We start from the raw sequence: 17,305 nt of genomic DNA, 5'->3' as shown, positions 1-17,305 counted from the left end.
AGCAGCTCCTTCACAGAGTTTAACTAGACTGGGTGGACATGCTGTACTTGAGAGGTCCTCAGGGGGTACCCAAAGACACCTGAGCACCTGGGGTGGGGGAAAAGGTCAGCAAAGCACTTTGTAATGAACTAAGTCTCCTTCCTTGGCTGCAGGAGAAATGAGGTAAATAAAGGTTTATAGCCATTTTCATTTACCATACATAGTCACATGGCTGAGAGCTCACACGGGTGTCCTTGTCACCACAGAAATGAGCCCTAACAACACAGTGAGTTGTTCCTACAACAACTCTGACAGGCAAGTCCTGGGGGGTGCTGTACACTCCAACAGCCACTCCTAAGTAATGCCTCTAGGCACGGGGTCCATTATTTCACAGATCCATGACATTCTTGGAAATGCTTTTTTCCAATATCAAAGCTTGGGAAGACAGCTGGGTGTGCTGAGGGACACCTGTAAATCCCAATGCTCAGGAGGCAGCATCAGGAAGATGGCCTCAAGTTTGGGGGTGCCCAGGTTAAGGCTCCCAGAATAAAAGCAATGGGCAGTGCTAGACAACCAGTGATGCTGTCACTGAGAAGACATTTTGGAGCCCAGTAGCCAGCAGCTGAGAGCTTGCCCCTCGCACCTGCTTCACTGTGACCCAGCATCCTTTTGAAATCAAAGAGCCCCTCAGTACTGAGTGGTTTTGTGTGTCAACTTGACACAAGTTAGAGTCATCAGAGGAAGGAGCCTCAGCTGAGGAAATGTCTCTTTGAGATCCAGCTGTAAGGAAGGCATTTTCTCATTTAGTGATCAGTGGGGGACGGCACAGCCCATGGTGTGTGGTGCCATCCCTGGGCTGCTGGTCCTGAGTTCTATAAGAAGGTGGGCTGAGCAAGCCAGTGAGCAGCACCCTTCCATGGCCTCTGCATCAGCTCCTGCTTCTGGGATCCTGCCCTGTTTTGAGTTCCTGTCCTGACTTCCTGCAGTGATGAACAGTGATGCTGAAGTGCAAGCCTAATAAACCCTTTCCTCCTCCCTAACTTGCTCTTTGGTCATAGTGTTCCGTCACAGCAATAGAAACCCTGACTAAGATACCCGCCATGGCAGACCCCTCACCTGGTGCCCAGCCACCCCACACTCTGCTTTGAGGTGGTTGCTCTCCTCAGTCACACATTACCAGGGACCTTTGTAAGAGACACCCTCCAAGCCTACTGTGGAGACAGGCTAAGGAAGTGGACATGTAGCACGCTTATGATAGATCCACTACACTACATAGATTCCAGAACATTTCATACATACTATGCCAAGAGAGTTTGGAAGTAGATCCTGAAGTGCTGCTTCAGCTACCCAGATACCCGTGACCTGGGGGGCAGACACCTTCTCCCCTTTTAGGGCTGAGGTAAGGCTCTCAGACCCTATCGTCCTGCCTTTCCAGGGACTTCTGACATTTCTGCCGGTGGTAACAGTTCTCAGGACCTGAAATTCTCTGACAGATTTGCTTCTATTTTAGTGTCTTGCCAGAGGTGAAATCTTGATTTCGAAGCTGAAGAATCCTTCTGACCCTAGAGGGACTGGAGAGGAAGGAGCCTGAAGCAGGGCTCGGCAGTTCTTTCACCAGACCCAGAAGCCGGAGGTAGCCCATCAGCATGATGACTGAATCCAGGATGAGGCTCCTCCCTAGTGCTCTCTGGCCCAACCCAGCTGCTCTTCTGAATTAGTCTTCACGGGCTGGGACCCAAGAGACAATGTTCACTTCCACAGCACCTTCTTGCTCCAGACACCAGAGATTCAACCTAGAAAAATCAGCAGTAACCTAGTTCAGGGCTGCTGAGGAGGGACGGAGACACTCAGCCTGGCTTGGATGTTCTAAAAAACACCACCAAGCCCCACTACTCACATATACCTCTGCTCCTAGCCTCCCCAGTGTTGGGATTACAAGCAGGTGCCACCATACCTGTGACTTCTGGGAATTAAACTTGGGTCTTTATGCTGTGGAGAAACATTTTCACAAACAAGCTATCTGCCCAGCTTCTCACCCAACTCTCCACTTTTTGACAAAATGTTGTTGTCCTAGGCTGGTCACAAACTCACAGTCCTCCTGTCTTTGCCTGTCCACTGCCTCTGTGTCCCTGTGTGTGATGACAGGTACCTGCTGTCTGATAGTTGCAATCTTTCTGAAACATAAGCTTTGGAGAGAACATTCGGACTTTGGGTCAGGCGATGCTTAAGCTTACTTCTCAGCTCTGTAGTTCCCCTGCTGCATGCATCTCTGTCTCCTCTTGGGTAGAATGGGGACAGTGTGTCCCTTGGAGGGCTGCTGGGAAGATCACTCCAGATGATGTGGGGGAAGAGGAACCATCAAAGGGTACCAAAGAGAACAGGGGAGTCCAGAGCATCTTAGTTTATTCTTCTTACCTTTGGGACCTCTGTTCTGGTTATAAAAAGAGAATTTTCCACCTGGTCTATGATTTCCTGTGAGAATTCCTTTCTGATTCAATGTCTAGGAAGCTGGGCTCGATACTACAGAATGTGTTATTCAGAGAACAAACCAGCAAAAAGCACATAAGCATCGAAGTTAGGCCAGGAGGATGGACACTGCCACTGTGAGCAGGACACCCAGGTAGCCTGTCAGGCTTTCTCCTGAGGATTTACAGACCCAGGCATTAACTGTCAGCCTCGCAATGAGAAAATTAGTCAGCGATTCCCAGTGACAGCTCTTCTTCCAAACAGTAAGAGAATAATCAAACACTAAGTCCTTCCAGTCAAGCTGAAGAGCAGGATCTGAGGAGTGAGTGCATCCCACCTGCCAGTCACTGGGAAAGAGGGACAGAGGTCTGCTGCAGCTTCAGCTTTTATTGAATTCCCAGGATTATCAGGGTCTGGAAATTCTGAATGCAAAAACCACAAAGGCAGCGTGTGGTATGAGTGCAGCAGGTGGAGGCTTCCAGGTCTGGTTTGTGTCTGGATGGAGTCATAACTGCTAAGGTCCTGGTGCACCAGGGTCTGCTCTTCTCCTTCCACTGAGGTTAGACCCATCGCTGAGGCTTTAAATGCACTGGTACCTCCTGCGGGGATGTGGCCTGCTGGAAATTGTGTTTTATGCTTTGGGTCTGATTACCCTGGAAGGTCACCCATCTTGGCATCTTGATTTTGTTTCTGGTCCACTTTGGAACAACCTTCCCTGGCCCATCTTTGCACTGCATGCCTCTCCCCCGGCCTCCAGTCCTGGCTGCCAGGGCTGAATTCAAGAGTGTGAGTGTCATTAATTGACATTCATCAAAACACTCCTCATTGTTCGCAGACACTCCAGGCCGAGAGGTGGAACTCACTCGGTATTTCATGTTAATCTGTATTGAGGACTTGCCTGACAAAACACATTACTGTAAGAATTGCCAGCCTGAAAAGGAAGCTGTGTTTATGGCTCACCCCTATTTTTCTTGCCTAAAGGAAATGACACTCCCCTCTCTATCCTTCCCAGCCTTCCGTGGCTCACCCTCCCCTATCATCCACACAGCCTTAACATTTAATTTTTCCTTCACGAGTAAAGCTTTTGTTGGTGGTGTCTGCAAAATTATAATAAACATCTTGGGCTTCTGCACTGGTGTCTGAGATTAAAAACACAAAACAATGAGCCTCGACATACTGCTTTTAATGCGGTGTGATAAGTGGCATTTCCCAGGGGACCACATTGTGGCCATCTAACTGCAGCTCCAAGGGCTGTGTGCTGGGGCGGGGGTGCGGGATGTGTCTCGAAGAGGAGGCTACAAGCCATGCTGAATGGTGACAGTCAGGACTCAGTGTCCATGTGACATCTGCAACACAGTGTCAACTTGTGTTTCAAATTACTTTCATGTGTAAAAACAAACAGGGTTCCTCTCTCACAGGGAAGATCTTTTATTTTATGTTCGTTTGGTCTGTCCTCTCTGGATGAGGACACTTCCCTAAGTGCCCGCCAGGCACAGCTCACTCTCTTGCTCCTTTCTTACCTCTCTTGCTTCTCTTGTCTCTGTCTGTATGTCTGCCTGCCTCTCTCATGTCCCCACTCAGACATGGCCTTTCACTTCCCCCTTCCTCCTTCCCCTTCCCCAAAAAACCTCTTGTGCTAACTCTGTTGTGCATGTGGCACACCTTGGCACACCTTGGCAGGGTCCACCAAAGGCTACCCACTTTGCCTTTCTTTTTTTAATCCTTTCAGGTGGGCCAACCATATGTCATGGGAAACCCTAGTTCTTGTGACAGGGAAAAGGTACAGGGAATCATGAGCTTTGTGTGGGAAGGGCTGGTGGGGTCTATTTCTGACTGTGCAAGCCTGTGCAGAAGCCAGGCGGAACCGGGCTGGATACAGTGGTTCTGTCTGCTCCTTCTGCTGGGTGAGTGCCTTAGATCAAGTTGTGGGGAAAGCATATCTGCTTTGGAGACCCTGGATATAAAATGGCTCACAGCTAAATCCATAATTCAAGCATCCCAGGTCGGTGCTAAAAGAACCCATTTCAATGACTTAAAATGTTTCTAATTAAACCTTGATGGGTACAGCTGTCCCCTCCTTTGGTATCAAATCCATGCTACCTAGGTGATTTTAAAAAGACATAATTAGTTTTTTTTTTTTTAATTGCCATGACAAAATTTCTGACAAGAGCAATTTAAGGAAGGAAGGGCTTACTTTGGCTTGTGATTTAATGATTTAATGGTTCATTCAGTGCATCATGCTGGGGACGGCAGGGCAGCAGGGGCCTTATGTGTCTGATCACAGTCAGCTTTCCCTTTCTCACTTTTTATGTATCAGGGACCCCTGAAGGACAGCACGCCTCACCTCCAGGTGGTCCTTCCCTCCTCAGTCAATCTCTCTGGAAACATCCCGACAGACAGACACTCAGTGCAGATCTCAGGCGACTCTAAACCAGCCAAACTGACAACGAAGAGTCACCATCAAGATGTGAAGAAGTAATGACTTTGCTGTTTGAAGCAATAGCTGCAGTCCTTTACCTTCCGAATTTGAAGAATAAATAAATGCATGGCTTGGATTTGGGGAGATGGATGAGAACGGTGAAGACTGACCAACACTGACCAGCCACACAATGTCCCGACAGCAGGAACAAGGCGGCATCTATTCTAAATCTAAGCACTGTTGTCTCAGTTAGGTTTCTGTTGCTGGATAAAATACAATGACCAAAAGCAACTTAGGGAGGGTTTATCTCAGGTCTCACTCGACCCCGAGCAAAGTCAGGGCATGAACTCAAGGGAGGACTCTGGAGGCAGAAACTGAAGCAGAAGCCACAGAGGGACTCCACTTACTGCCTTGCCCCCAGGAGTGGCACCTAAGAGTGGCACCACCCCCAGAGAGCTGGACCCTTGCACGTCAATCATTAATCAAGACAATACCCCACACACTTGCAGACAGGCCAATCTTACAGAAGGCATTTTTCCCAATTATAATTCTCTCTTCCCAGGTATGTTTAGATTTGTATCAAGCTGACCATAGTTCTGATGTAAGAATTAGGTTAAATAAATATGCTCTATTAACTTCTTGAACAGATTATTAAATGGATATATTCAGACCCCTGACCCAGGCTCAATCCAAGATGGCCACTCTGCCTTGCCTCTGAGAGCTGGCTATCAGAAAGCTTGATGCCTCTACAGACTGTCTGCAAAGAACTCCTAGACCTTGTTCACTGCTATCTGCAAACTAACCTCAAATCCAGCCGAGGGAAAAGAGGGAACAGACAGGAGGCCTGAACAGAGATGTGCCGGCTCCAACCCCACAGGCAGACTATCCCGCAGAGGCCAGACCCGAGCCTGCAGAAGGTCCTGCTGCTGCTTGTGGACTTTCACCCAGCACACGATCCTTATCATAGCATTTATGCCCATCTCTTGTATTTCTGCACTAGGCACATCATATCTCTCCACAGGAACAGAGGATCCACAGGGATGGGGGTTCTTTGACTTGCTCAGCTCTGGAGCTCGAATGCTAAGCTCAGCGTCTAGCATGTAGCAGATGCTGAATCAGCTTGCTGGGTGGATGAAGGAGTGAATGAAAACGGGAAGGCGCATCACTGTTCCTCAGAGCTGCTCTCCGTACTTTTGGTATTTGCACAGAAGTAAGCATGGAAGCTGATGCAGAGCAGGTAAGAATCGACTCTAAATTATGTCAAGGGTAAAAAGCCTATTGTTGTTTATCTTTGTTGCGCTGTGAACTGGGTGTCACAGCCTGTTGACTGTGCTGCTTCCAGCCTGTTCTTTTAAGGCTGGTAGTTACTGCAGAAACATGGTTGGGTAGGGGAACAGCAGGAGAAAAGAATGAAATTGGATGCCAAGCAAAGCATGCTTGAACCAAGAGGGCAGAAGGGTCTCTTAGTGCTGTCTGGAACTCACCGCATACACGTGCCGGTGTCTGTGGGTGAGAATGACCCAGGGTCAGTGAAAATTCATGGCTTAGAAGACTCAGATACTAAAAATTCCTGTTCTAAGGGCAAGGGGGTTCTTTAAACACTTCTTTCAAATCCAACACACACATAAATTTGTGTGTGTGCGCACACATAGCATCCACAAAACCCTTTCCTAACCTATCACTGAAAATCCAGGTGTATAGTGGAACCAGGTGTATTCAATTGAAGACTTGCAGGTTATATATTTATTTCCCTGGCTTAAATATAAATCTCCATCCCCCTCCTCCAGTGTTTCACCCATGCTAGGTAAGCTCTCTTCCACTGAGCTGGAACACAGCACCCATGGACTTCTCTTTCAACTGTTATTTACTAATTTTTTGGCCTTACCAGTGACCTTTACTCAAAATTCTTAGCTCTTCAACTGACCAGCCAACCTTTCTGTAAATGGTTAAGATTCTTATGAAAACTAGACTTATGGACAGAAGGTCAGATTCATTTGCAAACGGAAGCGACCGCTTCTTTTTCAAGCTCTACAGCTCCACACAGGAGTGGAAAAAAAAAAAAAAAAAAAAAAAAAAACTGGCTTCATGCTCAGCCAACTGCCTGCTTTTCTATGTTGGATCAAGTCCCTGCATGCTTGTCAGGGGATGTCTGCTGCAGGCTGAGTGGTGACACATGAGAGCTGAGACCAGAGCCTGAGCACAGGGTCCTAGGCTAGCAGGGTGGTTGGACACTCAGAACTGAGAGCCATGCCTAGCTTAGATATACGTTAGTGACAGGACTCATCTTTGCTACCTGTTTTGAACATGATAATCACATAAAGGGCTTAGATTACACATGGGAACACGGCACAACATGATTAAAAAATGTGCCTTCTGGGGCTGGAGAGAAGGTGAAAAACCAGCCTGTCTCCATCTTAGATAAAGCCATCTTATAATAAAGACCAACCAGGTTCATTCATGTTCATGATTAAGTCTGTTTCTCAAGGATTGGGCTCTGCCCCACCTGTCACCTTAACTACAAATGGCTCTGTACTGCCTGGTCCAGGAATGTAATCATGTCTTTGTTTTAAAGTTGTTAAGACCACCTTGCAACCATGTCTTTGTTTTAGGGGTTGTTATGACCAATTTATTATGCATTTGTTCTGCTTTTATATCCCTACCTATTTGCCTGCCAAATCTCCCACTTAGAAATTCCCTACTTATCTACAGCCATTCCACCCTGAACGTGCCTGATCTTGTCTGAAGGGTCCCCTACTCCTAAACTAAAAACCCTTATCTTTCCCATGTCCAGTGCTTATGTCTTGAACCCCACCTTTAAGGAGAGAGAGCCTATGCACATGAATAATAAAGCTTGCTTTAACTGATTTGGCCATGGTGATTTGGGTCAGTGGTATTTCTCCTTGCATCCATGGGACTAACAATGGATCAGAGGTTAAAAGCAACTCTGCTCTTCCAGAGGATACAGCTTCAGTTCCCAGAACCACATGGTGGCTCACAACTTCTGGTAGCTCCACTTCCAGGGGATATGAAGCACTCTTCTGGCCTCCTTGGGCACTTGGCACACACAAAGTGCACATATATACATGCAGGTATACACACACACACACACACACACACACACACACACACACACACATTTAAATAAATCTTTAAAAAATGTAAAAAAAGAAAAGTGTGTCTTCTATTTAACCATGGGGAAAGAGTAGAAGAATCCAATTAGAGCCACATTCTCAGTTCTTACAACAAAAATGCCAGTGTAGGGGTAGGAGCTGGGGCTCAGCAGCAGAGCCTGGGCCATCACGCTCCTCAGCACCAGAAGAGAGGTGTGAAGGAGGAGAAAGGCTTCAAGTGAGACCTTCCGGGCAAATGCAGCCTGTGCTACTTACTGCCTGGGTTCAGAGAAAAGGAGATGGCCAGGTGATGGTGGTGCACACCTTTAGTTCCAGTACTTACTTGGGAGGCAGAGGCAGGTAGATCTGCATGAGTCCAAGGCCAGCCTGGTCTACAGAGTGAGTTCCAGGACAGTCAGGGCTACACAGAGAAACCCTGTCTCGAAAAACCAAAAGAGAGAGAAAGAGGGAGGGAGGGAGATAGATAGATTACTGTAAAGCACATCATTGGGATAAGGAGGAGAATCAGAAGGTAGACCCTGACACTGTACCAACGCAGCCAATACAATACAGCAAACAGCTGAGCCGAGACTACCCCACCTCATTATCACACTTTCCTAACTGTGCATACTTTGTGTTCTCAGTAAATAGATGCTGAAATTCTAAAAGATATATGAATTCCTGAAGAGTTTTTTTTTTTTTTTTTTTACAATTTTTTGAGAAGTATTTATTTTTATTTTATATTTATTTGTCTGTGTGATGGCACTGGATCCCTTGGAACTGGAGTTACAGATGGATGTGAGACACCATGTGGATGCTGAGAACTGAACCTGGGTAATCTGGGAGAGCAGTCAGTGCTCTTGACCACTGAGCAGTCTTTCCAACACTCTTGTTTTCCTTCAGTTCTAAAACATGCCAGCCATAACCACATGCTTCTCTCCAAGGAAGCAAAAGCCACATGGGAAATAACCAACATTACTACAATACCTATTTGTGTATTGTGGTATTTCTGTAAATGCCAGTATCATGTGACCCCAGTGATTGCTATTTGTGTCACATAAAAAGTTAAACTGTTTCCTAACTTTTGGGGTCCTGTTAGAAAAACTGCTTGGGAAGAGAAATGATATTTTTATTTTATATGACATTAAGTAAAACAGATGATTTCTGTTTTTCTTCCCATAATATAACAGGGATGGAATCATATAATGCCTTTGGTTTTTTAATTATGTCAGAAAAACACATTCCAGAGTTATTAGTAGCTTCTATTTGGGCTTCTGAGGGCCAGTGTGGCATTTGCTCTAGAAGCCAGACCACGTCTTACGTATGTTCAACCACTGAGGAGAATTCACTTTTGGTAAGGAATACACACACACACACACACACACACACACACACACACACACACTCCTGGACACTAAAATACACTTTCTTCCATTCAAGTTGCAGATAATCAAAAGGATACAAGCAAGAATATTTTGCTTGGCATGTGGCCTAAAAGTTCTAAATTTATGTATTCTATTTTTGCTTCTTTCTTAGACTGGATTAGTTACTAGGCAACTGAAGTATTTAATTTCATTTGCTAATAGTTCCATGTGCATAGTGGCAGCTAAGCATGTGGGACTGTGGACGCCAGTACAAACACAGCCCCCCACCCAGCCTCTACTCAGTCCTTACTGTACCCCAACACAACCCATCCTTCCGGTCTGTGTCTGACTTGTGCTTATGAGGAACTCACATTTCTTGTGGAAATGTTTATGGTGCAGATGCTCTTGGGGTCTGTCACCCTCACTCTGAGATCCTCGTGTGCAGCATTCAGAACCCTCTTCAGACTTCTGGTTCAAGATGGCAGACCATGCACATATGTTTTCTTCCCTTCCTAGAGAAAGGAAATAAAATCTTTAGTAATATACTGCATAGAAAAACAAACAGGCCATTGTGAAAAGAGCAATCTGAGAGCAAAAAGAGTCCTTGGGAATCAAGAACATGTAAAAATGTGCTCAGGGTTTTGTCTTGAGGGGAGGGCAAGCTACAAATTCTGAATAAAACTGCATTTTACTATTAATGGCAAGAATTAAATATCCTGCTTTAAGTAACAAAAGTATATCAGTAAAATATAGAAATTCTAAATCACCTTCTCCTACCAAACATACACACCCACACCCACCCCACCCCCCACACACACTCATGCATGCTACTTAAGCAAACCAACCCCGTTGAATACAGTGAAACAGAAAAGGTGGGTAAGGAGATGATCATAAAAAGCATGTTAAGTTAAGCAGGAAACAAAAATAAATGACAGGGATAAGCCTAAATATACCAATGGCACAATACAGAGGACTTACAGTTCTCCTATTAAAAGACAGACTTTCAGATGGAAAGGTATACAACCACCTATATGCTACACTGAAAGGGACTTAAAATGCTATGGCATGGAATAATTGGAAATAAACATAGTGTGTTATCAATAAGAAAGAAAGGAAGGAAGGAAGGGAGGAGTGAGTGAGTGAGGGAGGGAGGAAGGAAGGAAGGAAGGAAGGAAGGAAGGAAGGAAGGAAGGAAGGAAGGAAGGAAGGAAAAAAGCATTGATATAATTAGACCAAAGCAGAATCCCAGGACAAAAGTGAACATTGTTATGTGGGTTGGATTAAAACACGAGGGGGCACCTGGGAAACCTGAGCTCAGAGGAGGGACTTGCCAGGCTTCTCGCTCAGAAACCCATGAATCAAGCACAGCAAAGAGAGATGGCTTGAATATACAGGCACTGAACTGGGTGGTTTTCAGATTCCAACTCAACTCTCAAATAACAGCACAACACATTGGTGGTTAAATCTCCACAGGACACCTTGAAAATTTCACCAGTACTAGGTCACAAGTAATATCTCAATAAAACTTACTTGAAAAGAGAAATATTCCAGGCTTCCTGGAGCTCTAACTCAAGAGTAATTTATGGAAGGAAATCAAAGGTGAAATTAGAGACAGTACTGTGATGAATGGCTATAGCACTCAGCTCAAAGTCTGCAGGAGGCATCAAAGAGACTCCAACTTTAAATGCACCCAGCAAGGAGAGAAGCCTGAATATCACTGTTAGCTCAAGAAAAAAAATTGAAAAGTTGAAGGGATTCAATAAAGAAAAAGATGATGAAAGAGAAACAAGTTGGTTTGATCATTAGATCTTAAAGATGTCAAAATGAATAAAAAGGCGAGTCTAAAACAAACAAACAAACAAACAAACAAAGCCAAACAAACAGAAAACTAAAACTTAAAAAAGGTTGAACAATGCAAAATTAGGAATAAATAGGGCATTGCAGACATGGATTGATTTCAAAATTATAACATGCATGTATGTGAAAGTACTAGTAGTACATTTGAAAATATAAATGAGGAAATGGAAGTAAGTGGTATTCTAAGAACATACACATTACTGTAACGAACCAGTAAGGGGCAGAGAGAACGAGGAAGCAAAGCTGGAGGGTCCCACACGCAGATGGTTGGGGACTTGGCACTTTCTTTGTCCTCTGGCAGTCTCTAAAGTACACTTTCGCTTCTGTGCTCTCCTGAAGAGACATGAGGTTATCAAAAGCTTTTCTGTTTGCTGCATGAAGCTGGAGGAACCTGGATACCCCAACAACTTGAGAGGTATATTTTTTAGGAAGTCTTCCTGTATCCACATTCCACTGAACTAAGAGGCAGAGAGTAGAGGATGCCTGATAGATAAACCTGACTCAGTCAGGACAGCTACCAGGCCTGGGTGCAGCCCCAAACACTGCGGCTGTTGTTTCCTCCCTGATTTCCAGGTCACCTCTGACAAAACAGTGATTGACCCTGGATTGAAAAGAATAGGTGACATCCAAAACAAGCCCAGGGACTGTCAGGTAACTAAAAATCACAGTGACCTGTGATACCAGCAGGATCTACCTAACTAAAAGTGAACAGTCCTTCCTGCTCACACACCTTGCCTAAGTGTTCCAAAACATGGCAAACACATTTGTAAAGCCATCTTCGATGACCGTGTCGTTTTAGAAAATCAATTGCTTCCTGCGGGCCAGGATGTAAATTTCTTCTTGCACCTGGGAAATGATGTTGACAAATTACTTATTATGTTATTAATTTTCTTCTTAATCTCTGTGCTCCTGCTAGATCACTTCTCAAATGTGTTCAGCTCAGGTGGCCTGTGTCCATCCATGTGCAAAGTGGACAAGATAGTAACACCTTCATTGTGGACATTTTAAGTTTACATTAGAGCATACCTCATGGTGCTCTTCTGGGAGCCTTCACCACAAACCCCTTGGAAGCATGTAATAACCCGGGGAGGCAGGCAGAACTGAAGTGATATCAAGAATTAAATGACTGATTCTAACATTTCCCAGTCAGTGGGTGAGTCAGAAACCAAATGAGATGCTCCTGCTTTCTATCGTAGCATGCTTCTTTTTCTGGAAAGCATGGTGGGGAGATAGGTATCTTCCTTATTACTCTCTACAAGATAGGAGTGGTCAGTGGCAGCACAGCTGTCCTGCTTTATGCTTTCTGACACTGTTTCAACTTTATACTTGTTTTGCTCAAACATGAAAAGTTTAAAAATTGGTAGATATTTATTAATGATTCACTGTAGTTAATGATTTGGAGACCAACATTTTCACTGTGGAAGGGCCTAACTTAATTTCTAAAACAACACTTGGTGAAAGAAGCAACCTAGAATAAGGGAGTTCTTAACTTAAAATTATATATATATCCACACCCAGAGAAATGTTAGGGTAAGTAATTCAATTCAGTAATTCACACATAAATGAGACTGGGCATACACACATGTATGTATGAATGTATGTATGTAAGCACATATGTATAGTGGCATATGCCTGTAATTCCAGCATACAGGAGGCTGAGGCAGGAGGGTCACAAGTCTGAGGGCATTATCTAGTAAGACTTTATCTTGAAAGAATATATGTGTGTGCATGCATTCATGTGTGTGTGTGTGTGTGTGTGTGTGTGTGTGTGTGTGTGTGTGTGTTTTCTCTCGTGTTCGTTCGTTCGTTCGTTCGTTCGTTCATGCCTGCTTGCCCATGGAGGCCGGAGGATCCCTGGAGCTGGAGTTATAGGTAGCTGGTTGTGGGCTGCTCAGTGTAGAACCTGGGAATTGATCTCCAGCCTACAGAAGCAGTCAGTGCTCTTGGCTGCTGAAACATCTCCAGCCCTCAGAAGGTGTTCTTGCTTTTAGAAAAAAATCTGCTCAGCACAAGAAAGCAACCCCAGTGGGCCGGGACGCCTTTGCTGCCTTGTAAAAAGGGCAGACTTACTGAGTGAGACCAAGAGTACATGCTCACCTACTGCCCAAGTTTAAACCTTCTTGGGGAGAATGTGACCAGAAGCTGCCGGACCACCTCTGGAGAGAGAACATGGCTGACAGATGTCACATGGCACAAACACAATCAAATAAAAAAACACTGGGGACAACATTGAAAACAGTGATGAGGGAAGCCGGCTCAGCAAGAGGGAACTGGGATGCAGCAGGAAGGCTGCGTGGGTGAGAGGCTGAGGAAGGGGCTGGCTCAGAGGGAAGGAGGCTTCTTTTAGCAACCATTGAGAGAACATGGTTTGTGATGAATCATACATCCAGCCTCAACCTGTGTGTTAGAAATGTACATTCCTTAGTGCTTCTTAAGCCAATATTCACTATAGGAAAAGAAGCCTGGGTCAGGCCTGGACTAAAAGTTCACGTTTAAGACGTTTGCTTTGAGAGCAGCGGCTCTCAAACACATTGCATGGTGGGTGCTCAGGAACTACTTGACCAAGTTGTGTAACCATGTCCTTTCTCCAGCTCTGTCTACTCAGTTTAGGGCAAGTCTTGAAGGGTGCTTCTTTTCTCTTCCCTTTTTCTTCTACTTCTCCTTTTCTTTTCCTTTTTGTCAGGTAGGGTCTCGGGTAGCTAGCCTTTACTCACTATGTAGTCCAGGCTGGCCTTGAACTCCTGGCCCTGCTCTCTCCCAGGTGCTGGGGTTAGAGGTGTGCGCCTCTTTATTCAAAGGGTGCTGGGGATCTACCCCCATGCATGGTAGGCAAGCACACTACCCACTGAGCTACATTTGTTGACCTTAAACTCAGATTCAAGCAATTCTCCTGCTTCAGTTTCCCCAGGAGCTGGGACCAGTTACCACCACACCCAGCTAGAGAAAGCTCCTAAAAGAGGGGTTCACCCAGGTACTTAAATCCACTGAGGCATAGAGGAGCATCCTGAGCCCTAGATAACTGCAGATTGGGAGCCTTTTCCACACCCCTCTCCATCCTGTGCCTGGTTGCAGTTACCAAAAAAAAAAAAAAAAAAAAAAAAAAAAAAAAAAAAAAACCTGAGGGGATGGCAGAGAGTGGAAGAACATGGGCAGAGGGACTGCCATCCAAGGAGGGATGTCCATCTTTCCGGGCAAAACCAGCTGTGAAGTACCTTGGGAAAACCTTCACTTTTGCCTTTACCTAAGGATGTCGAGACAAGGTAGGAATGAGGCTTGGTATTCTCTGCCTTATGTAGGGCCCAGCCTCGAGGGTGTAGGGGGGGGGGAGTGCTAAAAGTGGCCTCCTAATGGTCTTTCTTAAAATTTCCAGACACTTTCATTTTAAGCCAGTGGAAGGGCTAAGCCATTTATCTCTGCCCCATCTGTACTGGAAAAAAATCAACCTTGGAGTTCACCTGACAAGTCCCATTTTCCCACACCAGCCTGAAGGACCGTTTCCTCTCCTGACATAGATACATATTCTCATTCTCTCTCTCTCTCTCTCTCTCTCTCTCTCTCTCTCTCTCTCTCTCTCTCTCTCTGACTCTCTGTCTCTCTCTGTGTCTTTCTCTCTGTCTCTCTGTCTCTGTCTGTCTCTCTCTATTTTCCTCTCTCTTTTGCCAGGCCTACTGGCCATCAAGCTCCAGGGCTTTCTTTGTTTCCACCTCACCAGCTGTCACATGGGTGATGGAGACTGAACTTAGGACCACATTTGGGTAGCAGATGCTTTACTGGATGAACCATCTCTCCAGGCCACTAGAAATCTCTTGAAAAACAATGTAAGTTGAGATTAAAGAAGAAAACATCTCTTCCTCCTCCAACTGCTGTGGGTGAGATAACCTGGTTAAAGAAGCAAAGATCTCACAGACAAGAGATCAGTTTGCTGAAGTGAGCATAAAATAAAGACAGAAGAGAAGAAGAGACACAGATGTGTAAAGGCCCCTGAGCTAAGCACAAAAGGTGGGAAGTGAGGCTAGGATGCATAAGCAAGGGCCCCAGGGATGCTGGAGAGCAGCACCAGCTGACCTACTGACTTAAGATGAAAAACCAAGGCTTTGATTAAGACCATCAAAAAAAAAAAAAAGGCAGAGATTACCAAAGCCTTCATGTCTCAAATGCTTTTACCCTCCTGTCTTCTCCCACAGGTCTTTAGAAACAGACAATTAAGACAAATAGCAGCTAGAACAGTTGATATCTTGGCCAGTCTTGGTCAGGCCATTCTGAGGGCTGGGAACTTGGGAGCTGGGATCTGTTCTCAGTCCTATTCCTCAGATCCACACAGCGCTTGTGCACTAGCCGCGGTTGATGCTCCCTCTGCCAATTAAGTGTTTTCGTTATCATCCTTCCCACTACTCATTCATCCAGCATTAATCCCCTTAAAATCGGTTTTTGCTAGGGAATTTTGCTTTTTAAAACCCAGTATGCATTTAATAGAAGCCACGGCCCCAGCTTGGCTGATGGGCAGGCGGCCTCCCTGTTTCTCCTTGTCTCGAGTCCCACCTGTCTCTGCCACTTGGTCAAAGTCTTGCCTTTCTAGGTTAATAAACTGCCTTCAAAAATGGCAGTTAATCCTGGGATGACAAAACGTTAAGCCGCCCAAGGAAGAATTAAATATTTCAGAAGAAGAGGCGGTTAAAAATTGGCAAGTGCTATTTTAGATTCTTTGAAAATTTAAGTAGAAAAGCAAAAAATAGAAAATGGCTTGTCTCGGGTAAAACGGAGCAGAGTTCATTTATGAGACTCTTAAAAACATGGGGAGGGGCAGTCAGGGACAAATGACAACAGCAGCTTCTGGGTACAAAGTGATGGACCAGCACACCAGTGGGGATGCTCTGGTTGGAGGGAACCAGTTGCTTGAGTTGGGGATATCTAGAGACTGCTGGAGGAACTCCAGCATGGCAAGGGAACAGGATTCGAAAGCGGAGAGCTGACCTGATTTCTTCTCATGGAACGGAAAGCAACCCTGGCGCTGTTGGGGAGGAGGTCCTGGAGTCAGGGTTGGGTCCTGGGTTTGAACCTTGTCTCTGCTGGGCTGAGTTAAAGTAGGTGGAGAGGGTAAACTGCTCGGCTGCATGCCTTGAGGTATCAAATCATCAATACAAGCTAGGCTGTGATGATATAATGGCCACACAGACTTAACCCGACACAGTTTTTACTTCGTACAAAGAGAGTGAGAGAGAGAGAGAGAGCACTTTTCCCTCCACGGACAGAGGGAAACCAGGTAATTGTAAAAACGCTGCAATCATTTTCCTACCCTGCACTTTAACAATCCAATTTATTGCTCTGCTCCTCACAGCTGCTTTCTAGGGCTACAGACTGAGGTTCAAACCTATTAGTGGGATCTGAATGGCAGGTTTGAGGATTTATGTATTTATGGCTCACTTCAGAGAGGCACAAGTGATGTGACTTCAATTGTTTTAATTTGCTATACCCGGTCTCCAGCTGCCTTGGAGTGTTTAGAAGGGGCTGGAATTCCCTGGTGTGCTGCTACAGGGTTCTGGGTGGTATTCATGGGCTGGAGGTGGCACATTCTGGGCACCATTCATGGTAAGTGCAGCTCAGACCACCTAGAAAGTGACTGGTAGAGTTCCTGAAGGCACCTCATGGGATGCTGAAGTTGATGTGGCTCCAGGACACTAGAGTTTGTGGCTGAAGGAGGGACAGACCCCACACACTATCCATGCCCCAAGGATTCTGCAGGGCATGTGGCTTTCCAGGGTGGGGGAACAGTTCCCCTGCTGCAGAGAGCCAGGTGTGGGAGTGGGAGCAGGGGTGGGACGCAGTCCCTCAGAGGACACAGTGTGCTTCATTCTCCATCTCTCACCTAGATATGTAACTTGGAGCCAGTCCTTGGCCTTTCTTGGTCTAGGTTTCTCCACCTGTTATATGGAGATTATAAACCTACTGCTGAGGGTAGTTAGGATGGTGAGAATTCAGTAAGAATGCATCAAAGAGACCAGCAGGAAGGAGGGGCACAAAGAGAGGGCATCAGTTTAAGTGTGCATGTGCACGTGCGCTCATGTGTGTATAATGTACACATATATAAAATACATGAAAATGTCACAGTGAAG

At 45.5% G+C, this 17,305-nt stretch overlaps 1 long non-coding RNA gene across 1 annotated transcript in view; it reads right to left on the bottom strand.

Moving 5' to 3' along the window:
* Nucleotides 1–17,305, bottom strand: part of LOC114707652 — a 104,863-nt gene that overhangs the window by 9,806 nt on the left and 77,752 nt on the right. The window contains exon 3 of the long non-coding RNA XR_003736682.2: nucleotides 9,710–9,850. This is a non-coding gene — a long non-coding RNA (uncharacterized LOC114707652). The remainder of the gene's footprint in view (nucleotides 1–9,709; nucleotides 9,851–17,305) is intronic.

The sequence above is a fragment of the Peromyscus leucopus genome, chromosome 7 (genome assembly GCF_004664715.2).
Source record: "Peromyscus leucopus breed LL Stock chromosome 7, UCI_PerLeu_2.1, whole genome shotgun sequence".
Taxonomy (NCBI): Eukaryota; Metazoa; Chordata; class Mammalia; order Rodentia; family Cricetidae; genus Peromyscus; species Peromyscus leucopus.
Note: the sequence above shows the minus strand (reverse complement) of the source record. Positions and strands in the feature narration are given on the sequence as shown.